The following is an 18788-nucleotide window of genomic DNA, read 5'->3' as shown; positions in this document are numbered from 1 at the left end:
TATCAAACCTGTAGTCACATTTCAAGGACCTAAAGGCCTAACTGGAGCGTAAACGGCTCAGTTTGAGAAAGATTAGGCATGAAGTTAGCTTACTTTTTAATCACCATGCAGACCTCGGGTCTCAGAGTACAAATGGCAGCTAACTCCTACTGAACATTCTACCAGAAGGTATCTGACACAACACGAAAAAACATGGTAGGTGCTATAAAAATATTGTATCTTCTCTCATTAAATACCAATACAATACATACAAATTAATAAGGAATGTGCAAACCAAAACTGAAAATCAAAATAATATTAACATAGGGTGAGCAATGACCTTAGGAGTGGTCAGAGAGGTTGAAAAAATATGTTGCCAAGACACAAGCAATGGTTAGAAAGACAATAAAAATAGAAGGGAAACATAGAGTTAAAAAACAGAATATTTACCCTCCGGTCTGCTCCAAGATCAAACAAGAATTCCAATACAGCACTGTAAGCATTCATAGAACTTTATTTAGTGAAATAGAGTGTCCAATTTCTATAAAGACAGGCGTGTGAGTTGTGCCCATTATTTCGCTTAGGCTTATTATATAAACCTAGTCCTTGCCCCTCAATTTCTCCCAAATTTAACTTCTTCCCAATTTCTGTTTTAGAACTTTGAGTCTAAACATATGAACTCTTCTGAAACCTTCTCTTGGGTGAAATTTTTACAAAGGTAGAACACCTACCTAAGGAGAAAGTGAGGAAGGACAAAGTAAGATACTATTTTCAGATGAGCACAACAAAAAGGCTGCCAGTAGTACACAGAGCCAGAGAGCCGTTGGCTTATCAGATGGTGTGGACATGCTTTTCATTAGCTCCCTTTTGTGGTGCTTACATAAAGAACACCTCCAAGGAATTTTTCAAGTGCAAAGAGATTTTCATTACTGATAAAATCCAAACAATGGACAGGGAAATTTAAAATTTGGGATATTTTAAGACTTGGGAAGCTTTCATATGGTCTTAGAGCATGTTCAATTATTTTATTAGACCAATGTTTAATGTAATAAAATAAGAATACAAAAAATGTCAGCTTTTTGGCCCATGAGTCTAGATCTCCTGCAAGGAAAAGGCTTTATTCTCTAATTTTTTTTTTTTTACAAAACCTTTAATATTTTGAATCATTTGTTCAGACTGCATTATGTACATACACACACATATACCTAGATATACATACCATATATCTACATATACATATACATATATATATCTCTTCAAAAATACCCTTGCAAAAAGCAGTGCTAAGCTGACAGAGCTGACATGGCCAATTGTAATATATTTTTAATGCTGTTGCATGATTTCTCAAGATGCATTTAGGCAAAAGCCTAGCTGCTCTCGTTCAGCAGGTGGCAGCAGACACTGCAAGAGGGGCCGTGGAGTTCCGCCATTTGCTGGCTCTGCAGATCCATCGGTGCTGGAGCCACAGGTAGCAGACCTTGGCACTACGACATGGTGTTGAGTGGGCACCAGGCGATCTGTCACTGTCAGGCTGCTGAGTCCCATTTTGTACATGGTCTCTGCTAGTGGGCTAAATGAAGGGTCATGCAATTTTACTTGATGGATTTGGGTCCATTAACGCAAAACAAATTACTTGAAACCACAATTCAAACTGGTTGTCAGGACAGTCTACAAATTCTGAGAGGTACAAGAGACAACTCAATGTGTGCAAGGAAATTCTAAACCTGAGAAGGCTACAGACAATGCCTCCTCCCAGACCCATGAAGGGTCTCATAGGCAGCATTTTGACCTAAGTGTCCTGGCATGGTCTTCTTCCAGGTGTGCCAATATAGCTGTGATACAATTCCATCTGCACCTATGCCCCCTGGAAATGCCAAAATTCCTTCAGGATCTCTCCCTACTATCCAAAAAAAGAGAGGGGGATGAGAAAAGAAAAAGAAAGAATAAGAGGAAAGAAGAAAGGAGGAGAAGAAAAGAAAAAAAAATTACCACCACAGAACAAAAATCTAACTTCGAAGATTGTCAGCATTGGGTAAAGAACATAAGGGGTGGGATTCACCATGACATAGGAGGGAAAGCTGTAGGGAAGTCATAAGCAAGAATGGCATTTCTGCGGTACCGTTCCAGGGATGCATAGCACACCTCCCTCATTAACACAGTGTAGGCACATAACTACCAGATGCCTCCTCTTATTTTGCCACCAAGGCCTCAAGCTGGGCTGCTTAGCACATCAGGTTGCCACACTTGAAGAACAGGGCCAAGGTTAAGGGCTACATTCTGTGAGGGCCTTTTAAATCTTCTCTGTACTGTGGCTGCAAAGCCAGTTCTGCCCTTTCTAAGGGGCCCAGGGCATTCTTTTTACCTGTTGTCTCTCTCTCTCTGGCCACCCAGAAAAGGAATGTAATCTGTCCAGCTCAGTTTTTGAAAGGTTCTGGGGACCCCAGTGGGGAAGAAGAGGGTACAGAGAGGTATTAAGGGCATATGTAAATGAATAAAATAATAACTGATGGCCATTCAGGCACCCATAGGGGAAAAGTGCTTTTTAGCACAACCTACTCCCATCCGAGTCCAGCAAAGCCCCGCAAATACTTTTCGGGTTGTGTATGCAACTGTCTTCTCCAGTCACAAGAGGTCTCAAGGACAGGCAGTGCTGATAGCCAGAACCCACATCCCAATGAGAGAGGGGCTGTGATGCAACAAGATGTGCCACACTGCAGAGGTGGGGCCCCTGCTAGCCATCCAGGGGTAAGGGCAGCATCAGGGCTTCTTAGAAGACCAGAGGAATAGCAGCTGGCCAAATGCTCTCAGACTGCTGACTTGGCCCCATCAGAGAAACCAAGGACTGACCTTTTTAACACCCTTCTCCCCCCAACTTAAACCAAACCAAACCAAACCAAACCAACCAACCAACAAACAAAAATAGCACACTTGCCAGGGCCGACCCTTGGAGATACAAGAAAAGGGAGGAATCTAAAGAGAAAATTTTTCAATCTAGCTTTGAATTCATCTAAAAACTGCTAAAAAATATTAATCCCATAGTCACTCTAAGGTGATGGGAAGATAAGAATACATTAAGGGGCGATAAAATTGTTTTAATATGTCTTTGGGGAACTTGATTTCCATCTTGGAGATGGATTAGTCCACATCCAAAGAACTCTGGGTACTAAAATCGCACTGCAGTATAAAAATGGGAATACATCAATTATGGCCTTTATCATGGCTAGCATCCTTACTCACTGACTGCCCGCAAGCCCTACGTAAAGAACACATTAAAGCCACCCTGTATTATATCAAAACATATCTAACGTCTTTTTTCCCTTTGGAAACAGAACACAAAAGCAGGAATTTGGGGCTGTGAGAACGAACAGACAGCAGTGGGTGTGTCTCTGAGACTGTGAGGTGGGAACTGAGCAGCTTTTGCCAGGCTGGTTTCTACAGCGCTCAGGATTAAGCCTCGAGTTCTACTTAGCAAGCACAAGGAACACTGTTTGTTAGTCAAGATGATGTTTGGGGACCATGTCTCACATTAATTCCCTGCTGGTACACGGTGTCAGTCATTTACACTGCAGTCGAAAATCACAGTTCCTCCTGCTATGCAGCGCTGCTTATGCTGATGGGATGGGAGCACCAATATTCATGCTGTCAGAGAGAAGAGTCTTGGCTTTGCTGCAGTTTCCTCTTATTGAGAATTCTTTTTCAAAAATTTATTTGTTCAGGGCCACTAAAGCAAACAAGAGACCTTCCTTTTTATAACTTCAAGTTGTCTCAAATGGAAATTGTCAAGGCAATCCTTTGCTAACAGTACTTGTGATTTCACACTTTCTCTAAAACCTTAATTAAATTTGGAAACGTTTTGATTTTACCCTGTCAGAGCTGAGAGAATACTGCAGACTGCACAACTCACCACTGTCACCACAGGTACAGAAAACATGAAACATTGCTTAGCTGGAGTGGCAAATACAAGTAACAATGGAGGGCAAGATCATTTTTCAAATACAAATTATCAGAAACCGACAGGGAACTAAAACCTTTCACCTAGAGGAGGAGAAGGGGTGACTCTGCATTGTGGGACCCCTTACATCTACCGTGAAAAGAGTGACCTGCTGGGAGGATGTGTCAGAATGCCCAGCTCTATCCCAGCTCACACCAGATGGCTGGTGTCCTTTTCCACCCCAGGAGACAAACACTTCACCCTCTATGCCGTGCCAACACATTAGCCTTAAAGACTCGACTTGTAGGACGTGTGATTTTAAAATGTTTGTTTATAAGTGATAAATTTATAAATGCATATCATCTGCAACTCAAGCCCAGAAAGATTCCACACACAGCTCAGTAAGTCATTTCTGGCACAGCTGGAAAGGAACATCTCTGTGAGTTAGGTTGCTTAGCCAAAGACTTAGCTGAAAACTCAATATATTAGGTCCATCGGTCATCAGTAAGCCCCCAAAGAGGAAGAAACCAAGTCAAATGCAGAAAGAGGTGTGGCACAGCAAAAATAAGGAGTAAGGTTGCCTGGATTTAGGGCAAAATCAGCCGTTTCCTGGATGTATGACCTTGAGAAAGTTATTTAACTGCAGTAAACCCTGTTTTGATTAACTACAGGATGAGCTGATTGCATTACACGAATTCTAAGGCCAGTTCCACCTCCAGAAATTCCAACTCTTTGAGAGGGAGGTGAGAAGTTAGCATTGTCATTACCACTGTGACTACAGTCCACTTCTAAAATAATCCATACTTTGGACCACAAAAGAAATACATGAGCTTTGATTTTGAAGGCAGCCTAGAGATATTTATATGTAAAATAACCAAAACCCACAAAGAGCTAAAACAAAAAACAGAATCAAAGACAAATAACATATTTTCTTAGGAATGCTAGTTTCACCTTGCCATAAAGAAGCAGCACCCTGTCCTCCGTTTTCTAAAAATCTGTCCTACATTGGAAGGAGTAAGTTTCTATAGTAAAACAAGAAGAAGGCACAAAGCAAGGAATTTTAGAAGTGTTAATACAAAATAATCTATTTGAAATTTTATTCTATCTATATTTGCCATCAATTTCTTGAAAGCAACATTTGAAAGCTATCTAGATATGGCATTAAGACCTTACTACAGGAAAATCTCAAAATTTCTATCTTCTAACACAATTAAAAGTAACTGTAAACTGGCAAGGCAGTGCTACTAAAGGTGTCTTCAAATTTCATTGGAGGAAAATAACTCTTGTGGTCTCTCTCTTACCACAGTGTTTCTGGAGGCGCCATTTTATTCCTTCCTCACTGCCATCTTAGTGCCACAGCACGTTTCCCAGTGGGCTGGTTGATATGCTTGCTTATCTATATTATGGCACTGCCATAGCAATCAAAGATTTGATACAAATACATTTTTTTTTTTTTTTTTTTTGGTAACAAAAAGTACCAGCCCCTGACTCTTTCCTACAAGTGAGGCTAAAATTTCATGCAAAAACCTGAAGAGCTTCCAGATTGAAGAGATACAGGAATCCCCCACAAGTACCAGGAAGAAGAGCCTCTTCCCAACAGTCAAAACTAGAGTAGACCATGGTGGAGGCAAAGAAAATGGGAAGCAACTGAGTCTCTGCCACCTCCCTACAGTTTTAAAAAGGTACTTAGTACACAGCTTATTATAAAGCCAGGAAAGAAAATAAAACCAGAATCTTCAACCAATTTTACGTTAGAATTTTCAAAGGAAGGTTTTCTGACATCCTTTCATGCCATCAAACCAAACATTTTATGCATGCAAAGCTGCAGTTAAAATTGAGTTCTTATCTGCTTTCCTTAAACCCATTTTATTTCATGGTGCAAGCCGTGGTAAAATTCACGGGAAAAGAATCCTCATGCATTCAACCAATTATCTGAACAATTATGTATGAAACATTTTCCTTTTAAGAAAAAAAAATGATATTGAGATCTAGGCTCTTAAGCGGCAAGCTAATATTAGTGCCACAGAGTCATGGAATCTTTGTAGGATTCTAACCAGGGCTTAGGAAAACCAAACCTTACTATTTCAAAGAAAAGGCTGATGTGAAATTCAGCCTTTTCAAAGATGTATTAATTTGAGAAAACAGCCTTCGTTGACTACATTCTTTGACTAATTTGAGAAAACAGCATTCTTCCAGTGCAACACGAACTGGAAGAAACAGTTGGCTTCATAAATTTGATATCAAGTTAAAAAGATTCTCAGAGATCCAGTCTGTGGAAGATTCAACTCCTGAAAGAGCATCTACAGCATTCTGAACAAATTCTTCATGGTCTAGTTTACTGTAAAATGCACTTACTATAAATTCTTCAAGGTTAAGTACCTCAAGAAAGATAAAGACACAAATCAAAGTTAAAATCCACTGTTTCCTCTTAGTAACAGCATAAAGGAACAAAGGAATAAGCTGAGTCAAATCCAACTAATTTTAAGAATCAAGATTTATAAGCTTACAATGACAAACAAGAGTTTTGCACAAGTAGCTTTGAAGTCACAACTATTAAGCAGAAAGCATTAAAAATTATCCCCATGAATAAGAGTGATCTTTTAGACAAAACCTTGTTTTCTAAAAACATTTTTTCTTACGTATTTTAAACAGCTATTATAGATCATTAACATGGAAGTGTTTTCTTAAAAAAATAAAAAAATAAACATTTCAGCAATTCTCTTCAGGAATGGAAATCACACATACTGTTTGTAAAAGACAGTGAAAAGCCTGAATTCTTTTTAAACACACCACTTTTAGATTTCTTTTTTCTCTCAAGTGTCATTTCCATCCTTGACTAGTGATACATTCACTCTTCTCATTACTCAAATTACTAATGAATAATTAATTAAAAGCCAATGCTAAAATTATTTGTTAAACCCATATTTCAATTATATATATCATGCTTGATTTCGAACACATACATAAACAAAAATGCATCCAAGAACCTCCATGTTACATCTTTCATATTTGCAGCGTTCATCTTTAAAGTCTATTTGCCCATCCAGCTGAAGACAAATTTGCAACCTCTCACTACTATGAGTAGGAAAAAATACTTACTGTAGACAAAAGGATTCCATTTTCTTCCTGGGAATGTTCCTCACCCTCCTAGAGAACTCTTCTAAGCAGTGTGCAATTTCATTTTCTTAGTTTTATAGCAATAAAGCTCTCATGCCATAGCGCTTAATGTAAATGAAACGGCCCTGCAGCTGCCTTCAGAACCCAGCTCACCTCGACCATGATACAGCTAATTGTTAAAAATGGTGGCTGAGACATTTTCCATACATTAAATTAAGGAGCTCAGATGAAGGCGCTGGCATCCAACCACTTCAGAAAAAAGAAAATAATTTGCAACTGTACCAAGGCATGGATAATTGAGTCATCTCCCACCCAGGGTCAGTGTTAGAGGTTTCCTCCATCTTTACAAAATGCAAACCACAGCTCATTGTCTCATCTCAGAAATCAATTCTTTGCAGTGCTGTACTGGGTCAGAGTTTTAAGGGAATCTTAATTGTGGCCAAATTCTCACAGTTCCTCTCCCTCCCCTGACCAGCTCTCCTCCGTTCCCCATTTGACAGCTCCTCAAGCCTTCCTATTGTTACAAGTAAAAAATGTCCCACACCTCTGGAGCTAAATCCCTCAACTAGGTGAACAATTTCCAAGTCCATGTTCAGAAAGAAGTCCAGACCCTAGAGGTTCCACAATACAAATACATTCCTTGGGATAAAAGGCTATACATCACTGTCTTTTGTTGTTGTTGTTTTTAAGGGACAACAAGCAAACTACTTTTTAACAACGAATTAAAATCATTTTGTCTGATATTAATCAAGGTATTAAAAGTGTTACAGGCAACACTTATAATTTTATTACCCTTCAGATAATGTTTACATGACTTAGGAAGTTTTCATTTCATTTATACAAATCATATTCTCCAAACCAAAAATTGGAAATATTCTTAAAGGATTCATATCATATTCTTCTGAGGCTTTTTATGTAAGGAATAAAAACTTACACTCAATTTAAATTGCCAACATTTGATAATACTGAAGAATCTACATCTTTACTGTTACTATTTAATTTTTCTCATTCAAAGTATGCTAAAACATTTCCTGTGAGATAATTCCAAATACCTCTAATAGTACTTTTTTCTAGTCACTAAACACAAATAACTGAATTAATTGCTAAGACATCCTACACACACATACACACACACACTCACAAACAATCCCAAATAAGGGTATGGTTTTGTCAGAGAAAAGAAAAAAAATTTCATTTTACTATTTCACCTCATACAAGAATTCTGTACCATTCTCAAAAATCTTAAGGAAAAATCCACACTATTTATTACTTAAAGATGAAGTCTGTAAAATCCTAAATAACCAACCATTCAAATCTTTGAGCAAATGCCTCTCTGCCCCACCCAAAAGGTTTGTTTTCTTTAAAAAATATATATATATATTAGAATGGCAAGGTACAAATCTGAACAATTCTCAGGAGAATCAAGTTCTTTTTCTATTAAATGAGTTACCTGCTTCCATATTTATCTCAAATTTTAAAAGCAATCCATGACTTTGTCTTTCACAGGTACTGCAACAACATGCTGTCACTCTATTTACCAGAGTTCATTTACCTTAATTTCTTTACAAAACGTAGGCAATCCTACCTGAGCTCTCAAATTTAAGGAGTTACAGACCGGGCGATGCAGCCAGTCACTGCAGCTCTTCCATACCTTCTATGTGGGATGAGCTCGGTCAGAACCAGTGATCAAGTTTCCCATCCCAAACTGCCTGAATTGAGAGAGAACAGGCGATAGAGAGCGAGAGAGAGAGAGAGCAAGAGAAGAAGAACAAGAACAAGAAGAAGAAGAAGAAGAAAGGAGGAGGAGGAGGAGAGGAAAGAACACCCTGCAAGTGCTGATATGACCGAAGAACTACAGTCCAATTAGACAATGAGATTGCAGGGTGCTCTTAAAAAGGTGCACTGCAGCTCCCCGAGGTAGAGCATCATCATTTGCGCTGCTGTATGCAAATTCAGAGAAGTCAGCCATCAGTTTGAAAGAACAAACTGATGGGAGTAACAGTTTATAGGTTACAGAGGGTATTTTATTGTTAACGGACCGTACCAAGTTAAGATTTAAAAGGGGGAGAGAAAACATGTAGGCAAGGAATGCTATGATACTTTTTTTCCACCCAAGCCACTGCAATTACTCTGATGTGAATTTTTGATGACTTCCGACATCTTGCATGGTTAATAATCGCTTTAGCTGTCATATTTTGTTAATGTGGAAAATGCATTTGCTGCATTGTGATGCAGTGCTGTGGCCACAGATTGTAACACCAGTTGTGAAGCTAGTCCCTTAACTGAGCAGCAGGAATTTGCACATGCCATGATTCTAAAATAAATGGTATTTAAAAGATTTTATACAGCAGCAGACAGAATCTGCCATTTTAGTCTTACAGAATGTGTAGCTCCAACGTACACAAGCACCTCGACTTACTATGCCCTTGTCAGTTCCACTGTCCTTCAAACAGAACAGTAAATTCAGTATCTTACATGTCTGGCCCCTGAGTAGTTAAAAGATTTTGATACTGTGTAAATAACTATTCAGATTAATTATAGCTTTGAACAGAACAGAGGTTATTTGCATTTCAGGAATATACAGCCAATGAAACTGTCAGTGACACAGGAAAATGCAGACCCTTTATTAACATATGCTCAGCTCAACTGCCACTTCTTTGTACAACATTTAGGGAAAAATATATGATATGTAAGTAATGAATATTCTCACTCTACCACAATTATTTTAGAAGTGTTTCTCAGAAAGGGATTTTATTTCCTCAATGTTTTAATGTATAACCTGAAAATCAGAAACTACATCAAAATACTAATGTGTTTTTCATTGTCACTAAAGGAAATGCAATGCAGCAAACAACCATACAATTACAGGAAAGCTAGTAAAAAAAAAAAAAACAAAGATGAAACCACACTAAGAACCAGGTACCCGATGTCTAAAGTCAGACAAGTCAGGTGACTGGGGCCATCTTTTGCAGATGCAAAAGAAAAACTGAGGAAAAAAACCATTCCATCCATCTTCAAAAACCACAAACCCAAAGACTACAATCTGTTGGTTGCAAAACCAGTAACACAACTGAAGAAGATGAAGGACATATGATATTTGCCAATACCATAATGTATTTTTATGAAAATATTAACTTGGCTACTTAGCATCTGGAATTAGTTACTTAAGATTATTATTCACCTACCATTCTCATTTTTGCATTTAAACAGAATAAGTTACAGACTTCCTTGCTTTTAAAAAAACCCAACTAGCATAATTAACATATTTTTTAGATTAGAACTTTTGTGAATTAAATGCCTACAGCTGAGATGTTTCCAATGCCCTGCCTTACTTAAAAACAAAAACAAAAAAAAACTAAAAAACATGAACATAGGAACACACTGATGTCTGAACAGTGAATAACAATGAAAGAACTTACGTGACTAACATAAAAATCAATTCATGATTTCCTTTGTTTTATTCATTGTGATAGCACCAAATGCATAATTTGGAGGTGCATGTGTTAATGAGCACTGTAAAACTAAAGAGCTTTCTAGTTTTGTTTCTTACCCTAACTCAAAATTAACTGTACCAACAGTGCTATCTGGTGCCATAGCAGATGTCACCGTAGTTGTAGCTAACACTCAACAATTCAAGCTTTTTTTTGTTTCAGACCCAATACTTAGGTACTACTGACAGCTCAGAAACTGCACAAGGAGGGAGGGGGGTAGAATCTGCGTGTATTCGGGGTAGCTTTGAAATTAACCAGGCTCAGCTTATGCCCCAATTACTGAACAAAAGCAATCCAAGGGAACCTTTTTCTGAACCAGTGCAAGAAGCCAACTCTTCTGTTTCTGATCAAATAAATACTGTATTGGAGCACAGTGGATATGCAACAATAGGTGTCTCTGCCTGGGGATGGAAGGGGCAAGAAAAAAAAGAACCAAAGACCCTAGAGTGGTTAAAGTCAAACCATTTCAATGATAGTTAAAACCTGTTCCTGAGAGAGACATCTGAGGTTCACTACAGGGGAGTGAGAAAACGCTCCTTAATTACTAAACAAAAAAAAAAAAACAAAAAAAAAACACACTGAGTCACTATTAAGACACTTTCCTCCTTCAGTACTGCTAACAAATAAATTAAAACAAGAGTACCTTTATGCTGAGAAGAAATCCTAAACTAGTTCAGATCCCCCTCATCCTCCTATCTATGTATATTCCAAGGAAATCAAATGAAACGCTGGCTTAAAGTCCCAGAATATTCTGGTTGTAAAGGACCTCAGAGCAGAGATGTGTTAACTGAACTGCTTATGAATCCAAGATGCATCAGTATGTATGTAGAGGCCATAAAAACACCCAAAAGAGGCCACCTCACAAAGGAGCTGCTTCTCCTATTGTTTTATCACTAACTGAACATAAAGTATTCATTCTTAAATGACTATTTGGTAGCCCCTTATTTAATTTTGTGTTTTGACAAAAACAAATATAAAAGCCATAAGCCCTAAAAAAAAAAAAGAGAGAGAGAGAGAGAAGAGTAGAAAACATGTGGGTGCAGCATTTATTAATATAAAGGAGAAAAGTGGGCTCCTTTACACAAACGCAGAGATGATGTCGGATCCTTTCTACCTGAGGGGATGGACGCCATCTTTCAAAGTCCTCTGCCCTTCGGAACTACCAGAGCAGCTAAACCTGCACACTCCACACCAAAAATCTGAACATTCAAACGTCAATGACCAACATAATTAAAGTCATTGTGTATTTTTTGAAAGTGCTCCAAATTTCAGGTGAGGCCTTGACATTTCAGATAGTATTCCATATAAAACACCAACCAAGCATGCTTTTCAATGGCCCCTTAAAATTCACTGTAATGAGAATCTGCAACAAAAAATGTTTCAAGTTTATGTTATTTCTATTTCCATCTCTCTACAGATTCTTTCAAATAACCCAGCAAAAAACTTCTCACCAGAGTATAGCAATCTGACCAACAAAGATTTTTACTAAAAAAGTAAGAACACTGCCTCCAAGTTAAGATGTCCAGATTCCACAGAATCTCTAACCTTTTCCCTCACTGGTATGATAGATTTCTAAGCAGGAAAAAAAAGAAGTAAGAAGTATAGTTCCAATTTTCTTACAACTCCCTCTTGAAAAAGGATGAGGAGGCATTTTTGAAGGCACAACATCAGAACTCTTTTTTTTCAACATGTTACCATTAATAAATGATATAATAATAATAACAAAAAAGGAAATCATTGAAATTCTGTGGTTCAAGAAGAATTATGATAATTGCCAGGTAAAATTATCATATTCAAAACAACTGGAAAGCCCTAAGATACAATGACTATATGCAGGGCTTTACCCAGAAATCAAACTTGTACAGATCTCATGGTAGGCTCTGTTCTGCCTCTGTCAGGTTCACGGGGTTGCTGGGAGGATCAAGTAATATTGCTGATGGGAAAATGCACGAAACAGTAAAGAATGAGAGAACCCATGAGGTGAGACAAATACCGTCCACCCCCAGCCTTCTGAGGCATAGCTGGATCCCAGTTCCCTGCCCAGGCTGCCCTGACAGCCTCCTCCAGGCTTCTCTCTCCTCACTGAGACCTTGGCCCTTTGCCCCATGCTATACTCCCCACCCCCTACCCCTACCCCAGTATATTAATTTTTACTGCCACAACTCTTATCTCTAGGATAATGGCTCTGGAAAATTCCATCCAGAGATATTTTCTGAGCTGTATTTCTTACCCTGTCTCTAAAAACTTCAGGGGCATTTCCACAGTGACTTCTTGTCAGAACATCAAAAACTGAAATGAAATCTCAACTCTCAATCTAGTTAATCTTTCCAATTTCTCAGCCTCAACCATTTGCACCAATCCTTCTCTTTGCTCCAAACCGCATGTTATTTCTGGGAATATCCTTCCTAAGCACATCAGGCACCAAGTGCAGCAGATGTTTTATTCCAAATGCCTCTCACACATCCTTCCCTCTGTTTTCTCCACCACCTTCCTCATCCGGCCCTTATAGCTGGATAATCGCCTCTGAATGAAACTTTAGTCACTACCTTTCCCGGGACCAAGCCAACCTACATAAACCTTGCCACACACTCCCTCCTTTTGTCTCGACATCTACCTGCTCCAAAACTTTCAGCAGCACCTACCACCTAAACCCCACAGCTTAGCAGACCATCTTCTGCATTCGACGCCCCCTCCCTGACAGATTTTACTTCTCAGTATCTAACTTCTGCTCTTACCTCCCAGACTTTGGTCAAGCTATTACTCTCACATTCCCTTCTTTCACTTACTGCAAACCACACCCATCTGGTGTTTCAAGGCCCATTCAGGTCCTATCTATTCCAGGGGGTCTTCCCCGACTACCCTAGAAATCACTCGCCACTATGCCCTTCCTCTCCTCTGAATTCCCACAGCATTTAGTCTCACATCATTCCTAGGTAACTCTGCCCATCATATTACACTGTCTTGGACAGTCTGATTCTGTTACAATGTTAGTTTTCACTCCCAGGTAGAAGACAATGAACTTCCAGCAGGCAACATCCAGAATTTACATTTCTTCTAATTACCTTCAGTGCTTCCACAGTGCTGCTGTTCTTAATGGCACTCAACAAAATCACTTCACTGATTTTTATTAGTGTTCACCAGGCCCCACCCAGGTAAATGCAGGCAACTACTGAAAGGGGAGCTAAATATTATTTTGCATATTGTTTGTTCTTTTAAACATCTTCAGCTGCCTGGGACAATTCCAGCCTTGGGTAGTAAGACAGATGCTGAGATGATTCCTGGCCAATGTGCAGAGGCAGCCAAGCCTTCTTAGTGACTAAGCATCATTCCCAACAGTTTCAATTCCGAAAGTCGGCTTCGTTCTCAACTTTGCATCCAGAGCCAAGGAGGGTCAGGGAAAAATGAGAAGGTCCTGGGCCAAAGTCAGTGATGTAGCATTCACACAGCTGATCTGTCCTTACAAATCAGCTGAAAGTGAAAAATTTATCATAGGCATTTCATCCTGATTATTGTTTTTAAGTGAGGACCACTAGATTTAGGTAGTCAATAAAAAGGACACAATTTCTGCATGTGTTTATTTTTACTCATATGCAAACTTGTGTGTCTGCCCAGGGGGTCAAGAAACAATACAGAAAAGAAAACTCTTGGCATTCAGATGTCTGCACAGAGAGAAGCTGCCCAGTTCCTGCTGCTCCCGAGTGGGAGCAAGGTTCAGAGGTAAGCCGGAAACTTAATGCATGCAGGTGTTAATCCATGAGGATGAAAGGAATCTTAGAATATAACTGGCACTTTAAACATGTTTTGGGGAAGCAGTTTCCCAGTAAAAGCAGTTACTAACAGGAGAAGGGAAGGTCTCTCCTCAAACAGTCCTCCAGGCAATCCACTACAGCCTCCCAGGCTTCAGAAACTGTAATAATGAGCAAAGTTCTCTTCTTTCTATCTGCCTCCCTCCCTCCCTCCCTCTCCCTCTCTCCCTTTCTCTTTCTCATACACACATAGTCACAGCATCTATCTAGCCTTAGTAGTTGGATAGAGGGAACAAATGAAACTTTTGGGTAATAACTTGCAAAATAAAGTATATGAAGAAGTTCTTCCTCAATAAAAAATGATATAATAAAGTATATAAAGACTCATCAGGGTCATAGCCATAAAGTTTCAGAGGCAATTCATTTTTCCCATGTAGCACAGATGTAACAAATAAGACACAGAGAAACACAGATTCTGGTCAAGGTCACACAGCAGCCCAGGCCCTGGTTTCTTGCTTCCTTACAGAGCTCTCTGCACAGCAGTCATGGGAAACTGTACTCAGAAAAACTGTTCTGGCACATGCTTAGGTCTTCTACCGAACCCCAGATTTCATGGAATTTAAAGTTATTACAAGGGGGATAATGGTAGTTACAAAAGAACAGCTTCTAGCTTGCTAGTTCTTGTTACCAATGTACTTTACACAACAGATGTATTACTTGCAGGTTGACTGCGAATATAATTCTTTTAAACAAATTCTATTTTAAATTCAGTAGGGAAGCTGCTATTTGAAGGATAATAAAACTAAACATAACCCAAGACTACTTTTATAAATCCAGATTTTCAGAGTTTGGATTTGCTTATTAAAGCAGAATCTATCATTTTATTATTATTTAAGAGAAAAGACACTAAAACCTTAATTTGAATGTAATTTTTTTCTGCAAATACTTACTCTACAGTTTTAAAATACTGATGAGGTCACATATTGATAAAAAACAAATAAAATGAAAGACTGCTCAATGTAAAGAAAAGGATCTCTAAAATTACCCAACCCTTAATGACTTAAACAAGGGAAAAACCAACTGTATTTATTTTGTTATCTGCTCAGATTTCATATTAACTGACATACAAAATATAGGTTCCTGAAATTTTTCTGTGAAGGAAAATTGTAAGGATTCTATTTCCTCATTAGTCCCTATTATAAAATTGAATTTGGCATTTCTCAAAGCAATAAATAAAATTTGGCACCAAGATGTAATAAAGTTATATTCAAAGATGCAAACCTTAAGGGGGAAAAAAACTATAAAAGAAAATAACCAGAGTAGAAATTCTATTAGAAATAACAACAAAATGAATTCAAAATAGCAAATATGGTAGTGAGAGACCTCATACGGTGGTGACCCGCCGGATGTCGGTCCTACATGAAGGAGTGGGCAGTGAGACGAGCCCCTGCCTTTCATCACCCAACTCTTCAGACCACGACAGACAGTCAAGGCAGAGAGAGGGGCACACTCTGTCTAGGAACCTGAGCTCCCATTTGGCCACTTCACGCTGCTTCACACAATACCATGTCAGGTTTCATCCCTGCAATGCACCCCTTCTCATCTCTAAAAGAGGGGCGCAGACCTGTAATTCTGAAACATTTTTCTTTAATTAGGCTGATTTTTAAATTTGCTTACCCACCCTCCCCCCTTTCCTGCACCATTCTCCTCTCCACCAGCCTTCCAGCAGTCACATGGGTGGAAATTGTTTTAAAAACAGTGTTCTAGGCTTATTAACATGCTTCTTACCACTATGTCCTCCAGCAAACTACTGAGGAAACCAAAACATTTCCAGTACTACCACTTTGTCATCTCACATCCTCAAGCCAATACCTGGGGCGTTTCGAGTAGCCAAATCCCCTCCAGGAGACTTAAAATACTGAATATGTAGTAAGGATAGGGATTATATTGTGTCCACTTAGGGTACTTAACCAAGCATCAGGTACAGAGCAAATGTTTGACACATGACTACTGATTCACCTGTAAGTTGTCAAGGGTTGTTATTCAGAAGCTCTAGAAGTTTCTATACAACTGCAGATTGTCAGTGGCCTTTTCAGACTGTGAAAGTTTACTTTAGAACTTAATCTGGTGAAGTGCCCTGTAAGGCTACCTACATATGATTTCTAAAATCAAGAGGTAATCAAGTCTGGTGGAAAAGTACTGAAGTCGGAGTCAAAAGAACTAGGCTCTAGGTAACAAGTCTACATAAGTCATTCACCTCTCATACCTCAGTTTCCTCATCTGTAAAATCGGAAAATACCATCAGTCCTATATGAAGTAGGAAGCCTGTGTATACTTTCAACTGCCTATACTATAGGATATTATTAAAAACAAAGAGAAGCCATTTCAGATGATTTCTAAAACACAGGCTGCATATTTTAATACATTTTTCAAATATGCAGACTGATTTAGACATTTCCAAGGAAAAACTTATTCTGTCACTCTCTTTCTCATGTGGCATCTGTTGTTACTAGCAGCTAAGGAAAAGTAAAATCTAATGTCATTAGATCCCCAGCACTCATTTAATATAGGGGAGGATGGATAGAAGCAAACGAAACAGTAAACAAAATAAAGGGAATGAGAGGAGCTGGGGAGAAAGGCAGAGGAAATCAGGTTAATGAATAAAAACAAGTTCATCCTTCATCTCTCCTGGCTCCAACTGATGGCAGACGGTGTATTTAATCTGCTGAGAGCCCAGATTTAAGGCCTCCCTTTGGCACAGTCCATCCATGAATTATTTACGTTTGTAGAAGCAGTAGCACATCCACTTGCAGCAATCAGAGAGGATAATGATGATTAACCAAGATGGAATTATTAATCCCCTCACTTCCCTTTCCTATCTCTCTCTCTTCTTCATTCCCCTCTGGGCTCTGACTCCTTTTTGGTCAGTCAATGTATCTGGAGCTACAGCCTCATTATCAGACTCAATGCCTCCATGGCGAAAAAATAATAACTGACCAACAGTAAGTCATAAGTTTTTAAATATATATGTGTGTGTATATGTGTGTTTAACATATATTTTATTGACCTCTGTGTCCTTGATGAAGCAAAGATTAAAAACAAGGGTAAAGGTAACAAATTCTTTATGGCCTCAAACACTTAAAAAATAAAAACACTGCTTCATGGGCTGGTGCTAGTTTACTTTAAGTTCACTACAAACAGTGTTAGTCCACAGATGGACTGAATTTTAAAGTGGGCAGAGACCCCTAGAAATCCAGGATTTACCTATGCTAGACTTCTGTAATCATTTAACCCAGTGGATCTCAAACTTGAGAGTCTGTCAGGACAAGCCTAAAAGGGCTTATCAAAATGCAGATTATGCAGGGAGAGGGGGCAGGGATGTATGTTTGGTAGGTATGGTATATTTATTTAAAAAGCAAAAAACAGATTCTGGGCCCCATCCCCAGAGTTTTCTGATTTGGTAGGTCTGGGTTGGGGCCTGAGAATTCACATTTCTAAGAAGTCCTCAGGTGATGCTGATACTGGTTTGGGTCCCACACTTTGGAACCACCAACCAAAAATTTCTTGCCCTTCTGGCCCTGAGAGCAATGGATAAGAAAATTACAACCAACCTGAAGCTGAAGGCCAATACAAAAGACCAAGAAAGATGAGATTTGTGGATCCTTTCCATTCCTAATCCCCAGTGAAAAACCTACATGATTTGAAAGGGCTTTTCAAAATGTGTGCTGCTCTAAAATAAACCCCATTCCATAACACGCCTCTCTCCCAAGAGTGACACAGTAGAGTGAATATGAACAAATGGTAAAGTGAATATTAGATTGGAATTAGATTAATTTACAATTTCATTCCTGACATGTGAGAAACAACCAAATATCCCCTTTTCCTTGGCTATTTTCTTCCCTCTCCTCCTTTCTACTTAGGATTTGGCTTTTCATCTTCAAAAAACAAGTAAGTTGTAACAGCCCACCCAAAGCCCTGGTTTGCGATGTATTATAACAGAAAACTCTGACAGACCCTCAATACCAAGCTGAGTCAGGCACCAAAAATCAAAAGTAGAAAATTACTAGATGTTTTAGGCAAGGGTCAAAAATAAGGAAATGCACTGCAGAATACATAATAAAATTGCAGAACACAAGCAGGTTAGCTAGATGAATAAACTAAATTCCACTTCTTTGAAGTTTGCAAAAGGAGAAAACACAAGCAAAGAGAGCACATGGGGCAGAGGGGAAACAAGGCAGAGGCCTACCCTGGCGGCCACATTCAGCAGAGCACAGCAGCCTCAGGGGGTGCACACTGCCAGGCTGTGGGGGCCATTCTAGCAAACACAATTTCACAGCTAACACCTGATCAGAAGAAAGATAAAATACTTCCTACACAACAGTGAGTCTCCACCTTTTTTCTGCCTCTCCTCCCATCCCCAATACTTCCGAGGGATCTGGTACATCCGGTACACTCCCCTTAGCAATGGCGGCTCCAGGATGACCAATAGCCTTAAAAGGCAGAGGGGTGGGGGGTGGGGTGGGG

General features: G+C 39.1%; 1 protein-coding gene across 3 annotated transcripts in view; it reads right to left on the bottom strand.

The window, feature by feature from the left end:
• Positions 1 to 18788, bottom strand: part of NUP93 (nucleoporin 93) — a 116003-nt gene that overhangs the window by 52241 nt on the left and 44974 nt on the right. Inside the window, exon 1 of one of the 3 annotated variants that reach the window (XM_037815830.1) lies at positions 8613 to 8677. The exons of the other annotated variants lie outside the window; for them this stretch is intronic. The gene's annotated coding sequence lies outside the window, so the exon portion shown is untranslated. Of the gene's footprint in view, positions 1 to 8612; positions 8678 to 18788 lie in introns of those variants that run through there. 3 annotated transcript variants of the gene reach the window in all.

This window comes from Choloepus didactylus, chromosome 22 (genome assembly GCF_015220235.1).
Source record: "Choloepus didactylus isolate mChoDid1 chromosome 22, mChoDid1.pri, whole genome shotgun sequence".
NCBI classification, from domain to species: domain Eukaryota; kingdom Metazoa; phylum Chordata; class Mammalia; order Pilosa; family Megalonychidae; genus Choloepus; species Choloepus didactylus.
Note: the sequence above shows the minus strand (reverse complement) of the source record. Positions and strands in the feature narration are given on the sequence as shown.